General features: G+C 44.4%; 1 protein-coding gene across 3 annotated transcripts in view; it reads left to right on the top strand.

Annotated features, from left to right (window-relative positions):
* Nucleotides 1-5,295: 5,295 nt before the first annotated feature.
* The window catches only part of DICER1 (dicer 1, ribonuclease III), a 69,176-nt gene continuing 67,635 nt past the window's right edge, over nucleotides 5,296-6,836 (top strand). For 2 of the 3 annotated variants that reach the window (XM_084287530.1, XM_084287534.1), the window contains exon 1: nucleotides 5,296-5,431. The gene's annotated coding sequence lies outside the window, so the exon portion shown is untranslated. The remainder of the gene's footprint in view (nucleotides 5,432-6,836) is intronic. The other variant, XM_084287532.1, reaches the window with a different exon arrangement.

Below are 6,836 nucleotides of genomic sequence, written 5' to 3'. Positions count from 1 at the left end.
AATTACCTGGTTTGCTTAAACTAACTTTAAGTCAGTGACGGATGAGAGGAAATTCCCAGTCATGCTCCTGCTAAGCAATAGCTTTCCACATTTAGGAATAGGAACATTTATTATTATTATTATTATTACTTATTATTTATATTTTTTTTTAGGAAATAGTCATCAATGCTGACTTTGCGTAGGGAGAGTGAATGAGTTGATATCCCATATTTAATATGGATTTGAAAAGTAAACCAGCTGTTTAAAAAGGCCAGAAAAGACACAAAAGCAGTTGAAAATATTAAATGTTTGCTTGCTCTGGGGGAAACATCCTTATTTAGAGTTACAAACTCTGAGGCACTGAAGTGTGAAAGCACGCTGAGACATTTTTTTTTTAAATAGCATCCTAGGGAGGGAACCAAAAGCTTGTGCAACCTAACACCTTCTTTAAAGTTTTAAGAATGGACTCTGCTTGAATAGAGGTTCTTTCTTTCTTCCAGCTTCCTCCTCCATAATCATACCTGCAGCTTTTTCTCATAATACATTGCAGATGTTATTATTAACGCTGTGGTTTAAAGTGTTTGTAACTGCTCTTTTCTGCAGTGATTCACAATTCTGAACTAAAAAACCTGGTAGCCAGGCTAGGGGCCATTTGAGAGGAAAGTCTCAATTTATTTTTTTTCAAGTGGGGTGCAGAATAGACACATCCTTTCCTGGCCAGAAACTTGCTTGCAACACTCTGGCCCATATTTTCTTGATATGTGCCAGCTTGTTTCGAAGCGTATTATTGAAATAGTGTGTGATGCAATGACAAAACAGCATCGTGGCTGGTATCAACAGCAGGGAACAACAGAGGTCACCATTGACTCGCGGGAAGGAATCTCTTCAGAATCCATTTTGGAACGTGATGAGATGTGTAGAGCCAAAAAGCACAAAGCGTGGTTTCCACTGGCATAATTTCAAAGTTCTGTAGCATGAAAAAAAGACAATTACTTGTCACACAGTGAGGGTTTTCTTTTAATTGAATTTACCTCCATTCTAACCTGTACACATTTTGTCACACTTACACAACAGAAAAATAAAAAAAAGGGAAAAAAAAAAAAAAAAAAGAAACAAAACCAGCATCATTTCGTGATATGACTTTTAAAAAGGGAGAAATAAATGTCTCTTCTTGTTGTTGGTTTTGTCTTCCGGCAGTTATCTCATAGAGTTATCATATCTTAGAGTTATCCCATCTATAATTCCAGCACTAAAGATATTTTGAAAGCTGTAATTTAGAGCATTATCACTTTTTCTGTTCGGGATTTTAATTAGTTGGGCTATTCTATTCCTTTCATCCAATGGCCGCTTTGTTTTTATAGTTGCATGTGTATGTGTTTTTTCTTTTTCTTTTTCTTTTTTTTTTTTTTTAATTCAAAATTTGAATGCCAATAACTTAGAGGTTTTTAACACATGGATGACTTTTTTTTTTTTTTTTTTTTTTTTGTAAGAAATTTGTGAAGGTAAAAGTTAATTTTTGATTTGGCCTTAAACTCTGAAGAATAGCTGTCATAACACATGCATATAGCAAAAAAAAATTCATCCCTTCAAAGGAGGGGATAGCAGTGATAGAGTGATAGAACAATAAAGGATAGCATAGGTTTTATCCTAACTGTGCTTTTAAATCAAAAACTCCTGTCAGCTGGCATGCTCAGGGAGGAAGTAGCTATGGAGAAAGACACCCTTTTCTTTATAAGAAAATAACTTCCAGAATTCTCCTGGCATTTGTGTTTTGTTTTCTGTGTTTTAAGTATTCTGCTTGCCTTCTCTTTGAACCTCCTTGAATTGGATAAAATTCATTATTTAATCATGGCCTGCAGAGGATTAAGGAGGGTTTCTTTCTGCTTTATTTTATGTTAGAAATAATCAAGAATGCCAATTTCCTTCAGTACTTCAGTTAAAATTGGAAAAATAGACCCATATGTTCTGACAGCTCCCACTGGATAAGGCTGAACAGCTGCTCCTCTTCCTAAGGTTTTGTCATGGGATATAATTATTCTTCCATCCATAAAAAACAGAAGGGTGCCCCTTCAATGGTATAAAAATGCTTAATATTGTGACATTTAATAATACGGGCATTACAAAAGACATGCTCTAAAGAACAACCGAGGTTTGAGCTAGGTAAAGGAAACAATGTGGTAAAACCATAGGCCTTTCTGTCAGTTTTCATCTGAAATCATTTCACAGAGGTTTAAATGAACCTCAGCATGTTCCGGTTACCTTTATCTCCTCATACTGATTTAGTGGGCACAAACAGTCATACTAAGGAAGCGGTAAGTCCCTGGCAGAGTGCAGATGGATGAGGAAAGCTGGATCTCTGGTGACAGACCCTTTGTTGTATACCCATTGCATTCAGCCCAACTAAAAAGGGGGAAGAGGCTTTGTACTCCATTTACCATCTTCGTTAGGCAACAAGGGTTATCTCCAGTCCCTCTGTCAGGAAGTGTGATCTTAGCATAGTCCTGACTTTCCTGCCTGGACTAACACAAGTGTAACTGCATTGCAGTGTCTTGTAGGGCAGACAGGATCAATGAAACACAGCACGAAACTAAATCCATCCACTGTGGAAGGGAGGTGCCAGGAATAGGCAGAATGGGGCCAGCTGTGTATATTTACGTTATTTAAAGGTTTCCTGCCACAAAAATGACCACATTGTCCAGATGCGGCTGTATCTTTACATCACTGGTATGGTGATTTGTATGGGCAGTCTATAGATCTGACCACTCACCATCAGCGCTGTAGGTAGGCCTGTTCAGAGCTTTAAATGTGTGTATCCCATCACTGTGATAAAGTATTGTAAATATATATCTTTTTATTGCACAAAGAGTGGGAAAACTGTGGAAAATTAAGGGTTTTTGGACACTTGTGAGTGAAGGACAGGGAAGAAAAGTTAAACAGGAAAGCTGAATTTTGCATTTAGCAGACAAAATGAGACCAAATCAAACTGTTGCTGTTGTCAGTAAAGATTTGCACTGCTTACTTCCATCTTTGGCACAGTTCTTTTTACCATGCTCAGAAGATAAAACAGCAACCACCAAAACCTCTCTTGTTGGTCAACTATTCATTTGTTGATAATGTAAATGAACCCCGAGAAGAGAGCACCAAGGTAAAAAAGTTGAGCTGTTAAATCCATGGACAGCACCAGGACAGTCTTAACAGCTGGTGTTGACACTGAAAACATTGACTGGAACTGCAAAGGGTGAGCACAACGTGTTGAGCAGGTAGGGGCTTGTCAGTGAGCCAGATACAGCTTTTTCAAGGTCACTTTCAGACACAGCTGTTCAAGAGTGAAGCTGCAATTTTGTGCTCCAACCCTACCGTAACTGATGATTGCCATTTATGTGGGGATAAGATCAGACAAAAATGGGATGTGATTACTGCATTTCAGCTCTCTGTTGATCTACTTCAATTTACATTAGGCCGAGGGACTTTCAAACTCCACATTTGAATGTACAAGAGTTATCCTCTCTACGGCTACCTGAAAGGAAGGTGTGGGGAGCTGGGGGTCAGCTTCTTCTCACAGGTAACTGGTGATAGGACTAGAAGGAATGGCTTCCAGTTGCGCCAGGGGAGGTTCAGGTTGGAAACGAGGAGACATTTCTCCTCAGAAAGAGTTGTCAGGCATTGGAACAGGTTGCTCAGGGGGGTGGTGGAATCACCATCCCTGGGGGTGTTCAAAGAAAGGTTGGACGTGGTGCTTAGGGACATGGGTTAGTGGGTGACATTGGTGGTAGGATGATGGTTGGACCAGGTGATCTTCAAGGTCTTTTCCACCCTTAATGATTCTATGATTATTTGTCCTATGTATCTCTCTGGCCTGGGCTGCAGCTATGGATCTAAGTCATGCCGTAATCAAGCTTGGAGGCTTGATTATTAGCTTCATCTCTGTGAGGAAGGTTCAGTCTTCTCACCAGTCACCAAGAGAACGACATTTGCAGATGATGCCATGGGAGGTGGGCACTAGGAAATTAAAATAATCATGGAATTTGAAATTAAAATGAACAGAAAGGAAACTCCAAATGAGCTAGTTCCGCTCAAGCGATACATTTCAATCCTGTGCCCTACCTTACTGACCAGTTCCTCACACTTATAACCAAACATTTCCCTACATCAGGTAATATTTGACAGTCTTGTTGCACTGCAGCCCTGTTTAGGTAAGTTAGGTAGATTCAAGGCTTTATATTATCTTGCAATTTCCCTCTCAGTTTTCCAAGGACTTGAAGCTATTGATGTGAATTGTGACAAAGAAATAAAAGCTGGAAAACAGCAGCATATGAGATGCATGAGAAATTGCATTCCTGTCTGTGCACCAAGCATTTTTCAGTTTCTTCACCTCTGGTTGAAGGGTTTTGATGGCGGGTAATAGTTACCCTAGATCTAGATCAGCTGTTTAGTCCAAAATTTTTTTTTTTTTAAATATGTAGTTGTAGCTTGTAACGTCACTCAAGTGAGTACTGACAAGAGATTGGAGACCAATGGTCTAGCTAGTCAACGCTGTCCCAAGCAATGGCAAAAGGAGATGATGCTGAGGGAGCACAGATGGACCCTCCAGTGGCCCTTTCTTCTTCTCCATTCTGGCCTAGCACCAGCAAGGGCTGTGGGTGCCAGCTCCCTGATGAGCAGTAAGGACACTCTGACCACCTGTGTGTATGGGTAAGTGGAATTTCACTACACAGAAGCACTGGAGGTGAAGCACTACTGTGCCCTGAGACTAATCGAAGTCATCAAGGACTGCTTTTTGCCTCCTGTTGAGTGACATTCAACTCTTCAAGACCACTCCTGCCCCAAAGGAAAGAGCGGTGCCCTGCAGGCGGCCTCACTACCTCCCCACCCTACAACCCCAACACCACAGCCCGACCCCGCCGGCCTCCAACCCCGCCAAAATGGCGGCTGCCGCCCTTCGCCTCAGCGCTGCGCCACCGCCTCCCGCGCGCGCGAGCCCCGCCCGCGCGCATGCGCAAGGCAGGAGCGGGGAGGGGGGGCGGAGCAGCAGGGGCCGAGAGCCTCGCGGCGCTCCGGCGGGGGGAGGGGAGGGCACACACACGTGAGCGCCGGGACCACCCGGCGGCTCCCCGACAGCTGCCGTGTCCCGCGAGCGGATTGGCCGGTCGGTGAACCTTTCACCTTTTACCCGCCTCCCGCCGCCAATCGCGCGGCTCCTTTCAAAGCGCGGCGATGGCCCTCGTTGGTATGGGCGGGAGGGCTGGGGGAGGTGCTCCGTTTGCGTAGGGCCGGCGGCGTAAGGAAGGGGGGGGGGCAGGCAGGGGGAGGCGGCCGCGCGGGGGCCCAGGTGAATGGAGGAACCTGACAGCCGGGGGCAGCGCGGCGGCGGCAGGCAAATGGCGGCGGCGGCGGCACAATGAGACGCGGCCTGTAGCGGGGGGACGCGCCGGGCCGCCTCCCGTCACGGCAGGTAGGAGATGGCGGCCGCGGCCCGGCCCCGCGGGTGCGTGAGGCGGGGGCCGCGCTCCGGCCCCTCGCGGCTTTGTCTGCGTGAGGAGGCCGGGGGGCAGGAGGCGCCGCTCCGGGGCGCTGCGTGAGGCGCTGTGCCCGCAGCACGGCCCCGCGCCGCTCTTCTCCTCCCCGACCGCTTGTAGAAGGGAAATGTAGCGGCAGGGCGGCGAAGGCGTGCCTGGTGCCGCGTGGTGCGGGGCTGAGAAAGGCCAGGAGGGGAAAAAGGCGTAGTTCTGCGCCGGGGTTGGCTGGTGCCGGGGGTAAAACTGGAAAAAGGGGTGAAGGAGTAGAAAATGCGCGGTGGTACTGACATCTGGGGGGTTTCTTAGTGTGTTATCGTCCCTCATAAATCGTTACTTCCAAAAACTAAATCACCAGTTCAGCTAACTTCAAATACTGAGAGTCTGGAGGTTGTTTGGCACTCTACGTTATGAGATACCAGCAGTCTTGTTTGGCACTTTAGGTCATCAGATATCAGCAATCTTTACTTTAAGATACTGGACGTCAAGTTATGCTGTGAGCTAAAGCGCTGCACGTTGTAGGTTTGATGGTGATGACCACTTTTAAAGGAACAAGGGAAAAAGGAAAATCAAACCAGAAATAACTTTCTAGACACTCTTTTCTTTATCTTACCTTATGCTTTTTGTTTTGCTGTACAAACCATTCTGGGTGCTGTGTTGAAGTGCAAGCTGCATGTATATCTTTGGTAAGTTGAGTGTGTGGGTTTTTTTTTTTGTAACCAGTTGACATAGACACAAACTGGAATGATTTCTAATATGCCACAATTGTTCTAAATCTTACAATGAAGAGCAGCCTTCCCCTTGTCTGTGTCTCCAGGATACATTGTAGTCTTCCAAACTACAAAAGGTTTGGAGATATTCCTGGAAGTTTGCAACTGGAAGGTGATTATGTGTATATAATCATTGGACTGCTAAGTCATTATTTATTAATGTATTGGGTTAAAAAGCTGTGTATTCAGAATATACCTGTGTATTCAGAAGTGCCAAGCTGTGAATTAGCTACTGCTCTTTATGAAAGTGTCTTGGTGATGCTTCAGTTCTGTGCAAGTGGCAGCCCAGTACTCACCAATCAAGAAGTTTATTAAAAAAAAAGTTGGAATTAAGAATTAAAAGAAAATAAGCTGGCATCATTATGACAGTTTAATTCCTTGTTTGGCCATATATTTAATGCTAAATGCAGTTTGGGTATCTTTCCTGTCTCTCTCTTCTACATCAAAAAGGCTATGTTAGGCCAAAAAAAAAAAAAAAAAAGGGTAGTGGTAAAGTTGACTAGGACTTTTCACCTGGGGAAAGAGTCCCCAGAGGAGGGGTAAGGGGCATTGTGCAGTAACCTTTTGAAAAAAA

The sequence above is a fragment of the Netta rufina genome (genome assembly GCF_964035555.1).
Source record: "Netta rufina genome assembly, chromosome: 5".
In the NCBI taxonomy this organism is placed as follows: Eukaryota; Metazoa; Chordata; class Aves; order Anseriformes; family Anatidae; genus Netta; species Netta rufina.
Note: the sequence above shows the minus strand (reverse complement) of the source record. Positions and strands in the feature narration are given on the sequence as shown.